The sequence below is a fragment of the Rhamphochromis sp. 'chilingali' genome (assembly GCF_963969265.1).
Source record: "Rhamphochromis sp. 'chilingali' genome assembly, chromosome: 17".
Lineage (NCBI taxonomy): Eukaryota > Metazoa > Chordata > Actinopteri > Cichliformes > Cichlidae > Rhamphochromis > Rhamphochromis sp. 'chilingali'.
Window position 1 is genome coordinate 33,666,503 of NC_137944.1, and position 21,203 is coordinate 33,687,705.

The following is a 21,203-nucleotide window of genomic DNA, read 5'->3' on the forward strand; positions in this document are numbered from 1 at the left end:
CTAGTTTTATTTTGTTGTATTTATCCGCGACACCTTAAAGGCCGGTCCGTGAAAATAATGTCGGGCATAAACCGGTCCATGGCGCAAAAAAGGTTGGGCACCGCTGGTCTAAACACAGTCGTTATCAGGGTGTTGTTGTTCAGCTCCAGGCTTGAGGGGGTTTGAACAGCCGGTTCCGCTTTCTTAATTCTTCGATAAGTCAGGGCCAAGCCAGCTACGATCAGCAAGGACCCTGTTATCATGGTTCCGAATAGGTAGATATCTTCAGCACTCAGGCTCACCCGAGCCCAGACTTCTCATTGAGAAAAGGGTGTCAATTGCATTCAGAGACCAGATTGATCAAATCCATAATTCCTCTTTTAGGTTTTAGACAACAGACATGTTAAAAACACAACAGCCTCAAAAAAATGCAGAATAGTTTGGATCCAGAAGCAGGGTTCATACGTCATCACTTAAAGATTGGATATCCTAAATCCAATCGAGAATCTGTGGCAAGATCTGAAAACTGCTGTTCACAAACGCTGTCCATCTAATCTGACTGAGCTGGAGCTGTTTTACAAAGAAGAATGGGCAAAGATTTCAGTCTGTAGATGTGCAAAGCTGGTAGAGACAGACCCTAAAAGACTGGCAGCTGGAACTGCAGCAAAAGGTGGTTCTACAAAGTATTGACTCAGGGGGCTGAATAATTACGCACACCCCACTTTGCAGTTATTTATTCGTAAAAAATGTTTTGAATCATGTATGATTTTCGTTCCACTTCTCACGTGTGCACCACTTTGTGTTGGTCTTTCACGTGGAATTCCAATAAAATTGATTCATGTTTGTGGCTGTAATGTGACAAAATGTGGAAAACTTCGAATACTTTTGCAAGCCACTGTAAATAGGCCTATACTGCTGTACTTTAATGTCGGTCATAAGGGTGGTACTTCAAGAGACATATGTTATGAGGTGGTCCTCACTGTGAAAAGTTTGAGAACCACTGATCTAAAGACACTGAGTGTTTGTGAGAACACGTAAAACTGTTTTGATGTATTTGTGCAGTTTGAGGTTTTGTGAATGTAGATTGAAAATTCAATTTAATGTTTAGAGTTTTGAGAAAGAAGGTGGAAGTGTCGTGGTCCGGAGTCTGTGGACTCCATGTTTATGTTTTAGGTTAATTAATATTCTGTGGTTTTGTTTATTGTGGGTTATTTGTGATTGTTCAGAGTTTAATGTTCTCTGTTCCTCGATTGTGTTTTGCTTAGTATTTTTGGTTCTATGGTAATGTTTTCAGGTTACATCCTCCCAGTCTCGTCTAATTAGAATCAACTCTTCCTCCTGTCTGTCATTTCCTTGTTTCCTTGTGTGTGTATTAGTGTGTGTTTACCTCTTTGCTCTTTGTTGGAGCATCTGCGTCTCACTGGTGTTTCATCCGCATCTCGTTTCCTGCTGGCCATCCCCTGTGTTGTCTCAGTCTCCTCACGTTTCAGGTTTGGTTTGTAGTTTTCCCAAAGTTTTGTTCACGCCATACCCGTTCCTGTTATGTGCTTCACTTACGTTAAATAAAACTCACTCCCTGAATCTGAGTCTGCGTTTGGGTCCTTCCAATAAAACCTGCAGCTGTGACAGGGAGCTTTGTAGTGATGTATCTTAACAACTATAAAATGTAAATTCTCAAATTATATTTTTGGAACTTTATTTTATTGTGTTTATTTTATTTTAATTTTAAAATTATACTATTAATATGTTATAAAGCTATGATGAAAACAATTCATATTGTTGAGTTTGTTTGTTTCAGAGTCAGAGAGCCGTGTCTCTCTACAGTCAGAGGTTTTTGTACGGCGCCTCAATGAGTTTGTATCACTGTGGTGGACTTTTGGTGGAGGAACCAGACTGGATGTTGGAAGTAAGTCGAACTTAAACCTCTTTTATTTTATCAGATTTCTTTCTTGTGGTTATCTTGACTTTTCTGTTCAGTGTGCCAGAAAACAAAAATCATTAAAATAGTTTTTAGATCAATTTTCATGAAGACACAAAGTTAGCTTCAGAATAAATGTTAAAATCAATATTAACAAATAATATAAAACATCAGAGTGGACTTGAGGATTATTGAGATATATATATGTCTGGTTAACTCTTGAGAGCTTTTGGTTTTAATTTAGTCTGTTAGAGTCAGAGAGCCGTGTCTCTCTACAGTCAGAGGTTTTTGTGCAGCGGCTCAGTGAGTTTGTATCACTGTGGTGGACTTTTGGTGGAGGAACCAGACTGAATGTTGGAAGTAAGATTATAATGTTTTTAAAGAAACTACATCGAGGTGTAAATGTTAGCTTTATAACAATGAAGTATTCATGTAGAGGTAATATTATAACCATTGTACACTGGAGGCTGACTCCATCAGCTTTAATTAGATTTTATGTCGACATTTCTGACATAAAGACGATGCATTGTGTAAATAATATAAACTGTCATCAGCCTGTGATTATTTTCTAGTTTGAAATCACAGTCACTGTTTCTAAGATGAATTAAATGTAACTGTCCTCAAGTTAAACAGAGTGAAGATAAAGATTTCTGGTCTTTTACTTAGTCAGTAAAAATGTAGAATTTGCTTAGAAATCATAAAAGCACTACAATAAATGACTGAAACTCACATGAGGTAAGTAGAAAACTTGTGTATTATACAGAACGGAGGTTTTTGAAGCTGAACATCTTGTATAATTGTTGCCATATCTGCTTCTTTTATTGCCAGAAGTTAAAGATGGGCATTTGACAGTGTGCAGCACGTCTGGTGTTTCTGTTGTAGCAGATATCATTTCAAATGTCATTAAAATCATGTAAGCAGTAAAAGAAATTAATCCACATCATTCAAGTAGTGCTATTAAGTTTCTTATCTCCAACAAGTGATGTGTTATAGATAACTGATGAATTTGAAGCTAAAATAGTTTTGTAAATGTTTCCACATCTGCTTCTTTTATTTCCAGTGTAGTTTGAACATATTTCAGCTCAAACTGTGTGATGATTCTCTCTGTGCTGATATGCATGAGAGGTTTCTTAAAGGGAAGTGAAACAATGTGTGAGTGAATGACTGGTGGAGCAGAAAAAACACCTGACAGAAACTTCTTAACGGAGAAAATCAAATTGTGGTTCCTGTCCTCTAAGCTGATTGGTGTTTCCTAGGTGATGCCCGCCCCGCCCTGAAGGTGCTGGGTCCCTCCAGTGAGGAGCTGAAACAGGGGAAGGCCACGCTCATGTGTGTGGCCAACAAGGGCTTCCCCTCAGACTGGAGTCTGTCCTGGAAGGTGGATGGCAGTGGCAGCATCAGCTGGGAGGAGAGCAGGAGCCCCGTGGTGCAGGAGAACGACGGCCTCTACAGCTGGAGCAGCACCCTGAGGCTCCCTGCAGACCACTGGATGAAGGTGGGCTCTGTGACCTGTGAGGCCACCCAGGGCTCCCACACTCTGGTCTCAGAGCCACTGATGAGAGACCAGTGTCCCCAGTCCTGAACTATATGTGACTTTTATGCTGGTCTTACTTTCACACTGCATTCTGTAGCTTTTTTTCCAATTTCTTCTCTCATTTTTCATTGCTTTGTTTAAAGTTTAAAGTTTGTTTAAAGTTTTAAAGAATAAAAAAAATCTACATTGAATAAGAATTGAGTGTTTGTCTTACTTTGTGGTGATGTCAATATTAAACTCTAAATAATGATTTGCAGGATTCTTATTGGAAACCAGTGTGCTATCTGTAGAAAGTCAATATGAGTCAGTAGAATTAAGTCACTTTGAATACATGAAGTTAAGCGAAGTTTATGTTAAAGAGTGTTAAGGTTCAAAAATTGAGGAAGGAGAGTACAAACAACCAGGTCCAGAAGATCTTGGTCAAACAAATGATTTTAATGAATACACGCGTGGGAAGAATAATCTGTACGCAGACAAGAATTAATCTTCGACTTAATCAAAGCATACACAGATTTTTATACCATCAGGGTTTGAATTACTGACGCCCCTTCATACGTCACAGACAGAATATATACACACGTCAAATCAAAACCACAATGACTTTTTACACAGTTTAAAGGAACGTTGTCTTCTATCTTCATGGCCGGTACTTCCTGTCACTGCCGGATGCTCTCTTGTCATCTTGACACCTCAGCAGCAGTTCTGCGACAAACTGCTCTTTTTGCAACCCCAAGCAAAACATGATTAAACTTCCACCTATAAATGATTCTCTCTAACTGAGTGTGTGTGTGTGTGTGTGTGTGTGTGTGTGTGTGTGTGTGTGTGTGTGTGTGTGTGTGTGTGTGTGTGTGTGTGTGTGTGTTGTTCTCTCAATTCACCCGTTGCACTTCTGACCTTTTACCAGACCAGAGGCTCATCCTTATGTGTAATAACCTAACTGAAACTACATGTACTATGTTGAATAAATGTTTTAATCAAGAACCTCTACTAAGAGCTTAGTAAAAGAATATAAAAGTATAACAGACAATTTGAATAACCTAGTAATTCAAATAGCCTCGTCTAACCTGCTCCTCAGAATAACTTTCGGTTTCAGTCCTGCAAACTCTCTGCAACTTCCTGTCAACTGCAACTTAGTCTTTCTTGAAAGACACACACTGTTTAAACCTCTGAATACAATATCAATGCTGCAGATTCTATTATTAATGCAATAGTAATGATGATGATTATTTGACAATAGCAGTAAAATAATTTCCCTGCTCCACAAGAGTAAGTGCGAAGGGGAATTGATAAGAACTTAGAGATTATGATTTTATTACTGAGAATATTGAGCGACACCGCCGTTATTCATGCAAAGTCATTGCATGCTGTTTAATGAATGTTTCAGCATGTTGTAGCTTGTTATATAAAGCAATTTGAGTTCTCAGGTGGAGTAGAAAAGCACAATATAAGAATGAGTCAAATGATCAGTGTTGAGGTATCTTAAAGTATTCTATTATGCAGAGTACTTTTTTAAAGTAATGCAGTACATTATTTTGGTGTTTTTCTGTAAAATCACCTGAAACACACCATCTCATAACTATCATTTAACAATAAGAACTTATAGGCTACAGTCCCTCACGCCAATATAAATCCCTATCCTAATGAGGACACACATACAGTGGCTTGCAAAAGTATTCGGCCCCCTTGAACTGTCCCACATTTTGTCACATTACAGCCACAAACATGGATCAATTTTATTGGAATTGCAAGACAAAGTTATCAGACTAGTATTGAACAGCAAAAAAGAAAAAAATCTACAAACCTGAGAAAATTGGACTTAAAGTTTCTATTGGAAGTATTTTTATAAGTTATGGAGACAATTGTGACTCACTGATTTTGGTGATTTATTGTGTTTTTTTCTCTTTCTTTAAGAAATGTTTTCATAATGAGCAATATTCAGGAATTGGTTCACATGTATTTGAGCCGCTATGAATCAGAGGTCAAAGGTCAAAATTTGATTGACTGAGATACAGATAGACTTCCAATAACAACAATAACATTTTCACTCTATCACTGTGTGTGTGTGTGTGTGTGTGTGTGTGTCCTCAGTGAACTGTATCAGTCTCTGCAGTATCTTCCAGCTGCAGCAGTCACTTCAGTTTCTGTTCAGTCTGACTGAGGGAGGTTTTTGTACGACTGTTTTTCACTGTGTGAACACCCACAGACTGTTCAGCCAGTGCCAACTCTGACAGTAATAAACTGCTGCATCTTCAGCCTGGACTCCACTGATGGTCAGAGTGAAGTCAGAGTTTGATCCACTGCCTGTAAAACGAGCTGGAATCCCTGATTGCCGAGTGCTAGCAAGGTAAATGAGCAGTTTAGGAACTCCTCCATCTTTCTGTTGGTACCAGTGTAAATAGTGATGTGGGCTGCTGTAGTAAACATTCTGACTGGTCCTACACTTGATGCTCACAGATCCTCCCACAGCAGAGCTCACTGCTCCAGGCTGAGTCACTGTGATCTGTCCTCTGGACTCTGAGGACACAGAGACAAAAACATAAAGCAGCTTCATGGTTTTGTGGGCTTCATTTCAGAGGGACAGATGTTGATAGAGGAGAGGAGTTTGATTCTCTGGACTTTACCTGTGAAGCAGCAGCAGAGGAGAGTCCAGATGAGGACGCAGATCAAAGTCATGTTTTTGATGAGGAGGATTTCTGTGGCTTCTGTTGTGATGAAGGACAGCTGTCAGTCATCCAGTGTTCAACTCTCAGGACTATAAACTCTCCCAGAGCACTGGAGCATGGTGCTGCTGATGCAAAGTGCCTCTCTATGGAAATCATCTGACTGACAGAAACATGCAAGTTAGAATAGAAAGCCTTTTTTTGTCACTATAAAGTTGTACAAAGAGATACAGAGAAAATGAGACCAAGACACAACGTTGCAGGGGGAGAAGTGACAGAAACAAATTACATTAGATTAATATTTCAAACATGACAAAATGCTGATCTTACAGCAGCAAAATGATTGTATCTCTACAGTTTAAACATTTCTTATGCACAGAGTGGATAGTCAAAAAAATTGAATCATCACAAATACATTATATGGGGTGGCTGTAGCTCAGGTGGCAGAGCAGGTCAGCCACTAATCAGAAGGTTGGTGGTTCGATCCCAGGCTGCTTCCTGGCTGCCAAATATCCTTGGGCAAGATACTAACCCCATGTTTGACTACTGGTGGTGGTCAGAGGGCCCGGTGGCGCCAGTGTCCGGCAGCCTCGCGTCTGTCAGTGCGCCCCAGGGCGGCTGTGGCTACAATGTAGCTGCCATCACCAGTGTGTGAATGACTGAATGTAGTGTGAAGTGCTTTGGGATCCTTAGGGACTAGAAAAGCGCTATACAAATGCAGGCCATTTTATATTTATTACTTTAATTTTTTAGTCCAATATAATTCTTATTGTCACGGTTTCTGAGGCAAGCTGCATGGTGTTATGAATGAAGGACCCAAGATTCAGGCACAGGCTGTGATGCGAGTGAGCTTTTATTCCAACAGGTGAAAACACACAACAAAAGTGAGGATGGCAAGGACAGAACTAAGGCTACGTTCACACTGCAGGCGAAAGCGCATCAAATCTGATTTTTTTGACCCTGTCTGCTGACAGATGGAGAGAATAGACAGACTGTTCCCTGTTTGTGAAGGACTGCTAGAAAAGTTTAACATAACTGTCTGTCCTGAATCAGTCTTATTAGGTAATGTTCAAATAATTTCATCATCCCAGTGTTTTCAGTGTGGGAGAAAGTACTCAGGGCCTTCAAGTTACACACTATGAAAGGCAGCAACAAGTTTAATGTTCAGAAACCTAAAGTCTGTATCAGCAGCAGAATGGAGCTAAAATAAATGTTGGTTTCAGTTCTATGAAGCTTTGAGTATTTTGGATCAGTAGCTGCTGTGTTTGTTGCATCATATTGCTGTAATTGTTTATATGCTTTTTTTATATTCTGAGCTAAGTTGATCTATAGTGTTACATCATATTCTATAAGGATGTTATGTGTTTGTAGACTTTCTGCCCAGTTTGACCCATTTAGCAGAAGTCAGCCTGTTTAAGGCTCTGATATCTATTCTGTATGACTTACAGCAGTTATGACATGGTCTGATTTTCTCACCCAATAAAGGAATATTTCATATATCAGTCTACTCTTCATTCTATCAGACACAGTTATCACAGCTCGTACATTTTCTTTTTACACATGTATGTAAGCATTGAGCCAAATGTAATAATGCCAACATATTAAACGAACAATATTTGTCTCTTGTATATAATACATCTGTATATACACTGTCACACTGTCATACTTGTCTTTGAGTGAAGAAATGAATGACCAACAAGACATTTTTCCTCCTTCATTTCTGTCACACAAAGCTGTATGTAACGTTTCTCGCGGTTAGTATCATGGTTGCTAGGCAACCTGAACAGCGCGACGCAGGCTAGACCGTCCCATTTCACAAGCCTCTCACTTCCGCACTTCTCGTACTCATAGTACGCACCGTAGTGCGCGTAGTTCAAGCGTGCAGACCCTGAATTGGGACACAGCCACGGGCTTTACACAGAGACCTGACTGAACTGGAACAGAGGGAGCATGGGAACCAAACCTAGGAACTAGAAATCACAGCAAAAGACATAACCAGAATAACCTAAAGCATATTAATTAACACAAAACACTGGGTCACATGACCCAGGACCATGACACTTATAGCACTAGAATTAAATAATAAGGGAAGGATTCTGGATCAGCATCATGATGAAAACTTGTGGCCGTAGTATATACAGTATTCTGGAGAAGGTATAAAATGTCACCGTATGTGTGTGTGTGTGTTTTATGTGTATGGATTTTTTAAATTATTACTCATCATATATTACTGTCTATTAAACCTGATTTTTTCATCCCCATGATAGAACAGAGAAAACCCAACTCAGGAGTGGTCCAAACATTTATAATTCTTTATTCAATCATCTTCCAGAAGAGAGAGACCCCACACAGCCCAAAAGCCAGTTGCAAGATCTCTGGCTTAGAAGCCAAAAATGTGTCTCGGGACGGTGTAACTCCGTCACAACAGGGAACAATAACGCCTGTACCAGTTGTTGTATAGCAGAGGTGCTCAAGTATAAAAACAATAATAAACACAATGCTTTGGTTCTATAACATTTTTCTATCATTACTTTATTTTGGATTAGGTGCATGAGCTTTTAAGTATGGATAATTAAATAATAGATTAATGAAACACCAGAGTGTGCCCTGTTCTGAGATGTACAGCAAGTGGAGAGTGACAGATGAGATGAGGAGATGGAAGAGTGACTCACAGGCAGAGCCGAGTTCATTTCCCACAGTTTTGTTGTTTAATGCTTCTGAGCGCTGTCACCAATCTTTGCATTTTATTATCATCTCATAACACTTCTTTAATCAGCTACCATCTCTGCTGTGGACTTTTTACTGTCTACAGTCTCAAAGCAACACAGACCTCCATCACTATCTGCAGCAGGAGCAGCAGCAACCCCTCAACAGCAACAGTGTTGTTGTTATTCAGCCTGGTTCCATGTGCCCCTTTTGAACTTTGAGCACCCGTCCCTTCCAGCATCTCTGCACGGCCCTGCTCAGAATCATTCATCTGTTTTAGGTTGACATTTTATATGTTTTGTAGAATAACAGGACAAACTGTGAGACTGGAAAGACTTGAGCTTCATGCTCTGTTTTGTGACGTAGTGTGTAATGCTCAGCAGTATTATCATTTTAACTGGTTCTGTGCGCGATCTGAAGACACTAAGTGTTTGTGAGAGAACATAAAACTGTTTTGATGCATTTGTCAGGTTTTACCTGATGAGTTTTAAGTTTTGTGATTGTAGCTTGAAAATTAATTTTAATGTTTAGAGTTATGAGAAAGAAGGTGGAAAAATTAAAGTGATGTATCTTAACAGTTGTTAAATGTAAATGACCAAATTGGATTATTGGAATATAGTTTTATTGTGTTTCGTTGTTTTTATGTAAAAATTATAATATTAATATGTTATGAAATTATGATTTAAAGAATTCATATTGTTGAGTTTGTTTGTCTCAGAGTCAGAGAGCCGTGTCTCTCTACAGTCAGAGGTTTTTGTACGGCGCCTCAATGAGTTTGTATCACTGTGGTACACGTTCGGTGGAGGAACCAGACTGCAAGTTGGAAGTAAGTCAGCCGTAGAGCTTTTTTTTTTTTAGTGTAATTTTCTTTTCTTTTCTTTAATTTCATTTAATATGAAAGGTTAGGAAACTTTTTATGTAACTGATTAATTATTTTATTCATAAATTTTGTCCTAAGAAACAAAGTCAGCTTTGGAAATGAATATTCAGACACTCAGGACAATTTCCGCTGAAAATCTGGGATGTTTCATATTATTCATTATTATTTCTAGTTCTGATGGTAAAGTTGTATTTTGAGGGCTTGTAGGTTTAGTTCAGTCACACAGAGAGCCGTGTCTCTCTACAGTCAGAGGTTTTTGTACGGCGCCTCAATGAGTTTGTATCACTGTGGTGGACTTTTGGTGGAGGAACCAGACTGCAAGTTGGAAGTAAGTCAAACTTAAACCTCATTTACTTTAGCAAATTTCTTTCTTTTGATTATCTTAACTTTTCTGTTCAATGTGCCTAAAAAAACCTCAGGAAAATAGTTTTTAGATAAATCTTCATGAAGAAACAAAGTTAGCTTCAGAATAAATGTTAAAATGAATATTAAACACAATATAAAACATCAGAGTGGACTTGAGGATATTTTACATATACATACATCTGGTTAAGTCTTGAGAGCTTTTAGTTTTAATTCAGTCTGTTAGAGTCAGAGAGCCGTGTCTCTCTACAGTCAGAGGTTTTTGTACGGTGGCTCAATGAGTTTGTATCACTGTGGTACACGTTCGGTGGAGGAACCAGACTGGATGTTGGAAGTAAGTCAGACTTGGAGCTTTTTTTTTTAATGTAATTTTCTTTTCTTTTCTTTAATTTCATTTAATATGAAAGGTTAGGAAACTTTTTGTGAAACTGATTAATTATTTTATTCATAAATTTTGTCCTAAGAAACAAAGTCAGCTTTGGAAATGAATATTCAGACACTCAGGACAATTTCCAATGAAAAAAGTTAAACTGCACAGAGTGAAGATAAAGATCTCTGGTGTTCTTATTGTATCATATCATTTAAAATAATGTAAGCAATAAAAAAACCACATTAGGTAAGTAGTGGTATTGAGTTTCTTATCCAGAACAAGCTGTTTATTACGAAGAACTGATGATGTTGAAGCTTAACATCTTTTAAAAGTGTTGACACATCTCTGTTTTGTTTTTTTATTTCCAGTGTAGTTTGAACATATTTCAGCTCAAACTGTGTGATGATTCTCTCTGTGCTGATATGCATGAGAGGTTTCTTAAAGGGAAGTGAAACAATGTGTGAGTGAATGACTGGTGGAGCAGAAAAAACACCTGACAGAAACTTCTTAACGGAGAAAATCAAATTGTGGTTCCTGTCCTCTAAGCTGATTGGTGTTTCCTAGGTGATACCCGCCCCGCCCTGAAGGTGCTGGGTCCCTCCAGTGAGGAACTGAAACAGGGGGAGGCCACGCTCATGTGTGTGGCCAACAAGGGCTTCCCCTCAGACTGGAGTCTGTCCTGGAAGGTGGATGGCAGTGGCAGCATCAGCTGGGAGGAGAGCAGGAGCCCCGTGGTGCAGGAGAACGACGGCCTCTACAGCTGGAGCAGCACCCTGAGGCTCCCTGCAGACCACTGGATGAAGGTGGGCTCTGTGACCTGTGAGGCCACGAGGGGCTCCCACACTCTGGTCTCAGAGCCACTGATGAGAGACCAGTGTCCCCAGTCCTGACCTGACTAACTGTGACTTTCATGCTGGTCTTACTTTCACACTGCTTTTTTTTTTTTTTTCCAATTTCTTCTCTCATTTTTCATTGCTTTGTTTAAAGTTTAAAGTTTGTTTAAAGTTTTAAAGAATAAAAAAATATCTATATTAAATAAGAATTGAGTGTTTGTCTTACTTTTGTGGTGATGTCAATATTAAACTCTAAATAATGATTTCCAGGGTTCTAATTGGAAGCCAGTGTGCTATCTGTAGTCAATATGAGTCAGTAGAATTAAGCCACTTTCAATACATGAAGTAAAGCAAAGTTTATGTTAAAGAGTAAGTGCGAAGGGGAATTGAGAGACACTGCCATTACTAAGCAGGATATTAAAGACATTACATATATGCAAATTCATTGCATGCTGTGTAATGAAATGTTTCAGCATGTTGCAGTTTGTTGTATAAAACACTGAGCAGGTGGAGCAGAAAAGCGCTGTACAAGAATGAGTCTATTCTCGTGATCAGTGTTGGGGTAGGTATTTTAAGAAGTCATTTAATATACAGAGTTTTTTTGTTAAAAGTATTCAGTACGTTATTTTGTTTTGTTTTTTTTTCTGTAAAATCACCTGAAACACAACATGTCATAACTGTCATTGAACAATATGAACTTGTAGGCTACAGTCTCTCACACCAACATAAATCCCTATCCTAACGACGACACACATATTTTCTTTCTCTTGGCATTTAGGTATATGAATACCTGTCAAGGGTCCTTGACATACAGGTCTCCGACTCGGAGGACAAAAATTAATGTCCTGTGTCTTAGGAGGGCAGGATTGCTTTGCTTTTTCATTATACGATGCTTCGCAGTATTAGTTTTGCCTAACAACCTGTTTTTGACTCCTAAATTGTCATTAATGCAACCGCTCTACATAACAGTCAGTGTAACTGATTATAAATCTTTTATTCATGAACCTACACATTACGCTTTATTTACTAGTTGTATGTATTTTAACAGAGCAAGAGGTGGACCACACGTTTGAAGAGCTGCTGGTCTTTACAACTGGGGCTGACTTACTTCCACCACTGGGGTCCTGCAACATAGACTTTTATGATCAGGAGTCGGGGATGCGGCGCATCCCATACGCATCGATGTGCAGCTTAGATTTTTTTTCTTACAGAAATATGATTTTTGATAATGATCGATATTTAGAAATTGAGATTTATTTGAGCTGGTATGAAGCAGAAGTCAAAGGTCATAAATGATTTGTTAAAAATAAATGATATATTTCCAACTTTTCTTTCCTTTAGCAACAATCACATTTTCACTGTGTGTGTGTGTGTGTGTGTGTGTGTGTGTGTGTGTGTGTGTGTGTGTGTGTGTGTGTGTGTGTGTGTGTGTGTGTGTGTGTGTCCTCAGTGAACTGTATCAGTCTCTGCAGTATCTTCCAGCTGCAGCAGTCACTTCAGTTTCTGTTCAGTCTGACTGAGGGAGGTTTTTGTACGACTGTTTTTCACTGTGTGAACACCCACTGACTGTTGATAACATGAGCACTCTGACAGTAATAAACTGCTGCATCTTCAGCCTGGACTCCACTGATGGTCAGAGTGAAGTCAGAGTTTGATCCACTGCCTGTAAAACGAGCTGGAATCCCTGAATATCGACTGCTAGTGTAGTAAATGAGCAGTTTAGGAACTCCTCCATCTTTCTGTTGGTACCAGGCTAAATAGTTGTTGCCATAAACATCCTGACTGGTCCGACACTTGATGCTCACAGATGCTCCCACAGCAGAGCTCACTGCTCCAGGCTGAGTCACTGTGATCTGTCCTCTGGACTCTGAGGACACAGAGACAAAAACATAAAGCAGCTTCATGGTTTTGTGGGCTTCATTTCAGAGGGACAGATGTTGATAGAGGAGAGGAGTTTGATTCTCTGGACTTTACCTGTGAAGCAGCAGCAGAGGAGAGTCCAGATGAGGACGCAGATCAAAGTCATGTTTTTGATGAGGAGGATTTCTGTGGCTTCTGTTGTGATGAAGGACAGCTGTCAGTCATCCAGTGTTCAACTCTCAGGACTATAAACTCTCCCAGAGCACTGGAGCATGGTGCTGCTGATGCAAAGTGCCTCTATGGAAATCATCTGACTGAATACAACAGCTACTTGGCTGAAATAGTTGATGCTGTTTATCAGTTAATCAGTTTTTCACAATGTTCACGGTAATTTGTTTCAAAAGAACGATTTTCTTGGAAAGGAGATTTCCTCACCCCAGTCCAAGTGTTGGCCAATCAGGAATGTGCAGGGTGCCAGTTTAGCGCAGTGGGTCATGGGAGGGGGCAGCAGCCTGGATTTGAGTATAACCTGTGGCCCTTTTATGAACATAGTTTCTGAGAATCTTCACCCTGAAAGAAGTTAGAAAATGACCTGTCAACAAATTAAAGTGCTGTTCACATTTAAAAAATAGGCCAGAATAAATAGAAAAGTCAATGTTTTTCAAACTACACCTGTGCATGTAAACATGGCCTCAAAAGTGAAAGACATTTCAAACAAATTTAAAAAAAAGGAAAAATTTGTAAAAGTTATTTTAGAGTTTTGAAAAACTCACTCAGTACAAAAAACCTTGCAGTGATTCACATTGATGCATGATGTTGACCACAGGGTGGAAAAGTTAAACATGACCACAGCGCACATATCACTTGTTAAAATGTTTTGTAGAATAACAGGACAACCTGTGAGACTGGAAAGACTCGACTTTCATGTCCTGAACATGTTATTATCTGTTTTGTGATGTAGTGTGTAATGCTCAGCAGTATAATCATTTTAACTGGTTCTGTGCATGATCTAAAGCAGTCTTTCTCAAACTGTGGTTCACATACCACAAGTGGTACTTGGGCTCTCTCTGGTGGTACGCGAGAAATCTCCATATTTTTTTAAGATTAAATAATATACCATTGTGGAGGTATGCAAAGATGACACGAGCGTTCCCGAGGCTCTTCTGGGAGCCGGAGTCAACCAGAAAACGTCTCCCCGAGTATGAGTCCTCCATGAAGTGCAGCCTTTCCTTGTCGCCAGCGGTCACAGCCGCTACAGGCAGCCCAGGGAAATGGCGGGCTCATTTCTGCGGCACAGCACTGTCACGCTGATGGTAAAAACACAACCCTTTTCCATGACACCGCGATCCCAGCCACTATCGATGAGTTGGAGGCCCCCGGGAGAATCGGTGGGGGCGTGGGAGAGTCGGGAATTATCGTCTGGATGCCAAAGCTCCTGGTAGCCAGGAGAATGTGATCCACTTCTTCTGCAAGTGACTGGTAATCCTTCGCACCCAGCAGCGGGGAGTTGTCAAGGCCAACTCAAGGAAGACGTGAGTGAAGAGGAATCCGCCGTCATCCGTTCCTAGCAAGGACAGCGTGCTCTCCATGAGTTCGAGAGCGGTACCATCACCCAGGCCAGAGAGAGAGAGGAGTTTCTCAGCCCGCTCTGCATCGGAGGGGGAGTAGTGCTGCAGCAGCAGCACCTTCAGAGCGGTGTATTTCCCTTTGATAGGAGGGGATCTCGGAGGAGGGTCATCACAAAACAGTAGGCAAAACTGATGTGAATACAGTGCTTTATCTACAGTGCCTAGTTTAATTACAATGCAGGAACTATAAAGGCTACAAACTGTGAACTATGAAACGTGAAACTCAGACAGTGTGCTATGACTAGATGCAAGAGTTTAAGTACAGATCCTGGGGAGGGAAAAAGGGGCGGCGGCCTGGGTGGAGTTACACAGTCACTATAATGAGAAGAGACAGCCAGTCAGTGGCAGTCTAGTGAATCACAGCCATTTGATTAAACTATGATGGTTATGGCTTATGCATTGCAGGGGCAGGCATCGCACAAGGAGGGTGTCCAGGGGGTCCGGGTGAGGAGTGGTGGGGAGAGAGTCCGGAATATACTTGGAGCAACGGCCCTGGCAGGGAGGCTGATGAAGGGCCACGATGAAGGGAGTTCAACCTGATAGCAGAAACCCAGTGTCCAGACAGAGATGCATCTCTCCTGTTTGTAAAGCATGACAGCCAGGCAGGTACTAAGACAGGGAGAAAACACTGAGTAGAAATGCAGATGTTAGGGAAAGTCTCAAGAGCTTTGCGGCCTAGCACTAACGTGGGTTAGCTGAAGATCTGGCAGAGGTCTGTTGTGAGTGCTGGTCTTAAATGCTGGTGACTTGCAGTCAGGTTTGAAGGCTGATGGGAGTCTCCGCCTGAAGGTGGAGCCCAGTAGAGTGGAAAAACCCCGCACTCACCCGGACCATGACAGTTAAAACGTAAGATAAGATAAGATAAGATAAGATAAGATAAGATAAGATAAGATACCTTTATTAGTCCCACAAGGGGAAATTTCATGTTAAGGCTGCTGACGTATTGCACGCAATGGCAGCGCCATCTTACCCTCCAACCATACATACATTACCCAAAAACATCACATGGGGAAGACAGGTCAGAGAGGTATAACATGGAAAATGCACCACATGAGGAAAGATAAGGAGAAAAAAATAACTCCCCCCAGACTGAGCTCCAACAGGGAGATCAGTTTGAGAACAGAAAAAAACACCTCTGCACATGAAAAAACTCTTAATACACCAAAGAAACACATGACAAGCAACAGGGGAGGGTAAAGGGGGAGAGACAGCTAGTGTAGACAGTACATCCGGGCCTGTGTGCGCTGGTCTCCTTGATCCACCGTCAGCATCAGAGGGGAATAAGCGTCAAAGGCGTTTGGAGGGGGGATGAGTGCACATCTGCATGTGTACATATGTCTGTGTCTGTATGTGTGTGCGTGTCCAGAGTTCAGCTGAGACAGTGTCCTTCGCCCTGCCAGGCTAAGTAAACAGTCTTCCAGCCAACCCAGGTGGCCTTGCATGGAATGGGAAGAACAGACTAAACACAGTCGTTATCAGGGAGTTGTTGTTCAGCTCCAGCCTTGAGACCACAGCTGGCACAGAAGGGGTCTCCGCATGAAGTGATGGTGGTTTTTACTTTAGTGCGAACAGCTCATATGAATTTCAAAGCTGCTCTAACAGTCCGACACTGGTCTCTCAATCTCCCGTTGGAGAGCCGTGAGCTTCTCCATGATGTTATCAACCTTACGTTCCGTGATGTCGTCATTCTTGTGCTCAAAGAGCCGATTCTGAGAACTCACGACCGCAGTGAGCTGCTCCAAGATGTGATCCAGTTTGTGCACAGAGGTCTTATTCTGAGTATTCACGGCAGCCGTAAGCTTCTCCAAGATCTTATCCATGCTGCACTCAATGAGCCCATTTTGAGAAACTCAGGCCTCGTCCCATCGTTTCAATCCCAGCGGGCAGCCTTGTGGGGGTTTGAACAGCCGGTTCCGCTTTCTTAATTCTTCGATAAGTCAGGGCCAAGCCAGCTCCGATCAGCCAGAACCCTGTTATCATGGTTCCGAATAGGTAGATATCTTCAGCACTCAGGCTCACCCAAGCCCAGAATAGTTTGGATCCAGAAGCAGGGTTCATACGTCATCACTTGGTGTTCGCTCGCTCTGCGGTAGAGTATCACTTCCTGTTCCTGCTCAAACACAGTGGTGTTTCTGAGTAGCTTATTTGCTTAGCAATTTAATTAACAACTTTTAAATACATTCTTTTTCATAGTATAATCTTCACGTGCTTCATCCGAAGCACACTTTCTGTGTACTCACTACCTAATTTATAGCCAAACTATTCACTCACTGTCTCTGTACTGTTTCACTAGCCTAGCTTAGCTTAGCTCGTAGCCGACTCGTTAGCACCATGGCTACTTCACCTGTCCCTCCTGCACTTTCTTGCTCATTGTGTCAGATGTTTAGTTACTCCTCGGCCTCCTTTAGCAGTAATGATATCTGTAACAAATGTAGCATATTTGCAGCGCTGGAGGCCAGGATTACTGAATTGGAGACTCGGTTTCGCACCCTTCATTCACCCATAGCTAGCCAGGCCCCTGTAGCTGGTGCAGCCGAAGATAGCGTAGGCCCCGCTAGCTGTTCCCTGGCAGACCCCAAGCAGCTGGGGAAAGAGGGCGGCTGGGTCACGGTGAGGAGGAAGCATAGTCCTAAACAGAAGCCCCAGGTACACCACCAACCCGTTCATGTGTCTAACCGTTTTTCCCCACTCGGCGACACACCCGCCGGGGGTCAAACTCTGGTAATTGGCGATTCTGTTCTCAGACATGTGAAGCTAGAGACACCGGCAACCATAGTCAATTGTCTTCCAGGGGCCAGAGCAGGCGACATTGAAGGAAATTTAAAACTGCTGGCTAAGGGTAAACGTAAATTCAGTAAGATCATAATTCACGTCGGCAGTAATGACACCCGGTTACGCCAATCGGAGGTCACTAAAATCAATATTGAATCGGTGTGCAGCTTTGCCAAAACAATGTTGGACTCTGTAGTTTTCTCTGGTCCCCTCCCCAATCAGACCAGGAGTGACATGTTTAGCCGCATGTTCTCCTTAAATTGCTGGCTGTCTGAGTGGTGTCCCAGAAACGATGTGGGCTTCATAGATAATTGGCAAACCTTCTGGAGGAAACCTGGTCTTGTTAGGAGAGACGGCATCCATCCCACTTTGGATGGAGCAGCTCTCATTTCTAGAAATATGGACAAATTTATTAAACCCCCCAAAATATGACTATCCAGAGTTGGGACCAGGAAGCAGAGTTGCAGTTTTACACGCCTCTCTGCAGCTTCTCTCCTCCTGCTACCCCCCCAAAAACCCATCTCCATAGAGACTGTGTCAGCTCCCAAACAGACAAAAAACAAACTAAAAACCAGCAACAAACAACTTATATTGAATTCAAAATCCTGCCCCTCACATACAAGGTCTTAAATAATCAGGCCCCATCTTATCTTAATGACCTTGTAGTACCATATCACCCTATTAGAGCACTTGGCTCTCGCTCTGCAGGCCTACTTGTTGTTCCTAGAGTATTTAAAAGTAGAATGGGAGGGAGAGCCTTCAGTTTTCAGGCCCCTCTTCTGTGGAACCAGCTTCCAGTTTGGATTCGGGAGACAGACACTATCTCTACTTTTAAGATTAGGCTTAAAACTTTCCTTTTTGCTAAAGCATATAGTTAGGGCTGGACCAGGTGACCCTGAATCCTCCCTTAGTTATGCTGCAATAGACATGGGCTGCCGGGGGATTCCCATGATGCATTGAGTTTTTCCTTTCCAGTCACCTTTCTCGCTCACTATGTATTAATAGACCTCTCTGCATTGAATCATATCTGTTATTAACCTCTGTCTCTCTTCCACAGCATGTCTTTTATCCTGTCTTCCTTCTCTCACCCCAACCGGTCGCAGCAGATGGCCCCGCCCCTCCCTGAGCCTGGTTCTGCCGGAGGTTTCTTCCTGTTAAAAGGGAGTTTTTCCTTCCCACTGTTGCCAAAGTGCTTGCTCATAGGGGGTCATATGATTGTTGGGTTTTTCTCTGTATCTATGAAGCGCCTTGAGGCGACTTTTGTTGTGATTTGGCGCTATATAAATAAAATTGAATTGAATTGAATCACTTAAAGATTGGATATCCCACCTGCTGTGAATGTTTTAATGCAGTACAGTTGTTGTTATTATCATTTGTCACATCCTGTTTGTGACAGCTAAAATAAATAACATTCATATAAGAAATAAAATTGTCTCGTGTAAACTGTGTGGTGCTACAGTGGCTTTTCCACATTTTGTCACATTACAGCCACAAACATGAATCAGTTTTATTGGACTTCCAGGTGAAAGACCAACACAAAGTGGTGCACACGTGAGAAGTGGAACGAAAATCATACATGATTCCAAACATTTTTTACAAATAAATAACTGCAAAGTGGGGTGTGCGTAATTATTCAGCCCCCTTTGGTCTGAGTGCAGTCAGTTGCACATAGACGTTGCCTGATGAGTGCTAATGACTAAATAGATGCACCTGTGTGTAATCTACTGTCAGTACAAATACAGCTGCTCTGTGACAGCCTCAGAGGTTGTCTAAGAGAATATTGGGAGCAACAACAACACCATGAAGTCCAAAGAACACACCAGACAGGTCAGAGATGAAGTTATTGAGAAATCTAAAGCAGGCTTAGGCTACAAAAAGATTTCCCAAGCCTCCAACATCCCACGGAGCACTGTTCAAGCCATCATTCAGAAATGGAAGGAGTATGGCACAACTGTAAATCTACCAAGACAAGGTCGTCCTCCTAAACTCACAGGCCGAACAAGGAGAGCGCTGATCAGAAATGCAGCCAAGAGGCCCATGGTGACTCTGGACGAGCTGCAGAGATCTACAGCTCAGGTGGGGGAATCTGTCCATAGGACAACTATTAGTGGTGCACTGCACAAAGTTGGCCTTTATGGAAGAGTGGCAAGAAGAAAGCCATTGTTAACAGAAAACCATAAGAAGTCCCGTTTGCAGTTTGCCACAAGCCATGTGGAGGACACAGCAAACATGTGGAAGAAGCTGCTCTGGTCAGATGAGACCAAAATGGAACTTTTTGGCCAAAATGCAAAACGCTGTGTGTGGCGGAAAACTAACACTGCACATCACTCTGAACACACCATCCCCACTGTCAAATATGGTGGTGGCAGCATCATGCTCTGGGGAGGCTTCTCTTCAGCAGGGACAGGGAAGCTGGTCAGAGTTGATGGGAAGATGGATGGAGCCAAATACAGAGCAATCTTGGAAGAAAACCTCTTGGAGTCTGCAAAAGACTTGAGACTGGGGCGGAGGTTCACCTTCCAGCAGGACAACCACCCTAAACATAAAGCCAGGCCAACAATGGTTTAAAACAAAACATGTCCATGTGTTAGAATGGCCCAGTCAAAGTCCAGATCTAAATCCAATCGAGAATCTGTGGCAAGATCTGAAAACTGCTGTTGACAAACGCTGTCCATCTGATCTGACTGAGCTGGAGCTGTTTTACAAAGAAGAATGGGCAAAGATTTCAGTCTGTAGATGTGCAAAGCTGGTAGAGACAGACCCTAAAAGACTGGCAGCTGGAACTGCAGCAAAAGGTGGTTCTACAAAGTATTGACTCAGGGGGCTGAATAATTACGCACAACTCACTTTGCAGTTATTTATTTGTAAAAAATGTTTGGAATCATGTATGATTTTGTTCCACTTCTCACGTGTGCACCACTTTGTGTTGGTCTTTCACCTGGAATTCCAATAAAATTGATTCATGTTTGTGGCTGAAATGTGACAAAATGTGGAAAACTTCGAATACTTTTGCAAGCCACTGTAAATAGGCCTATAACTGTACTTTAATGTTGGTCATAAGGGTGGTACTTCAAGAGACATATGTTATGAGGTGGTCCTCACTGTGAGTTTGAGAACCACTGATCTAAAGACTCTGAGTGTTTGTGAGAACACGTAAAACTGTTTTGATGTATTTGTGCAGTTTGAGGTTTTGTGAATGTAGATTGAAAATTCACTTTAATGTTTAGAGTTTTGAGAAAGAAGGTGGAAGTGTCGTGGTCCGGAGTCTGTGGACTCCATGTTTATGTTTTAGGTTAATTAATATTCTGTGGTTTTGTTTATTTTGGGTTATTTGTGATTGTTCAGAGTTTAATGTTCTCTGTTCCTCGATTGTGTTTTGCTTAGTATTTTTGGTTCTATGGTAATGTTTTCAGGTTACATCCTCCCAGTCTCGTCTAATTAGAATCAACTCTTCCTCCTGTCTGTCATTTCCTTGTTTCCTTGTGTGTGTATTAGTGTGTGTTTACCTCTTTGCTCTTTGTTGGAGCATCTGCGTCTCACTGGTGTTTCATCCGCATCTCGTTTCCTGCTGGCCATCCCCTGTGTTGTCTCAGTCTCCTCACGTTTCAGGTTTGGTTTGTAGTTTTCCCCAAGTTTTGTTCACGCCATACCCGTTCCTGTTATGTGCTTCACTTACGTTAAATAAAACTCACTCCCTGAA

General features: G+C 41.6%; 3 gene segments (V, D, J or C); 2 read left to right on the top strand and 1 right to left on the bottom strand.

Annotated features, from left to right (window-relative positions):
* The first annotated feature begins 3,045 nt into the window (after nucleotides 1-3,045).
* On the top strand, nucleotides 3,046-3,479 carry LOC308384489 (Ig kappa-b4 chain C region-like). The segment is given in 2 exons: nucleotides 3,046-3,049; nucleotides 3,154-3,479.
* Nucleotides 3,480-5,613: 2,134 nt separating this feature from the next.
* LOC308384490 (Ig kappa chain V region K-25-like) lies at nucleotides 5,614-6,104 on the bottom strand. The segment is given in 2 exons: nucleotides 6,053-6,104; nucleotides 5,614-5,945 (listed from the first exon to the last, which is right to left on the bottom strand).
* Nucleotides 6,105-10,866: 4,762 nt separating this feature from the next.
* On the top strand, nucleotides 10,867-11,300 carry LOC308384491 (Ig kappa-b4 chain C region-like). The segment is given in 2 exons: nucleotides 10,867-10,870; nucleotides 10,975-11,300.
* Nucleotides 11,301-21,203: the final 9,903 nt, after the last annotated feature.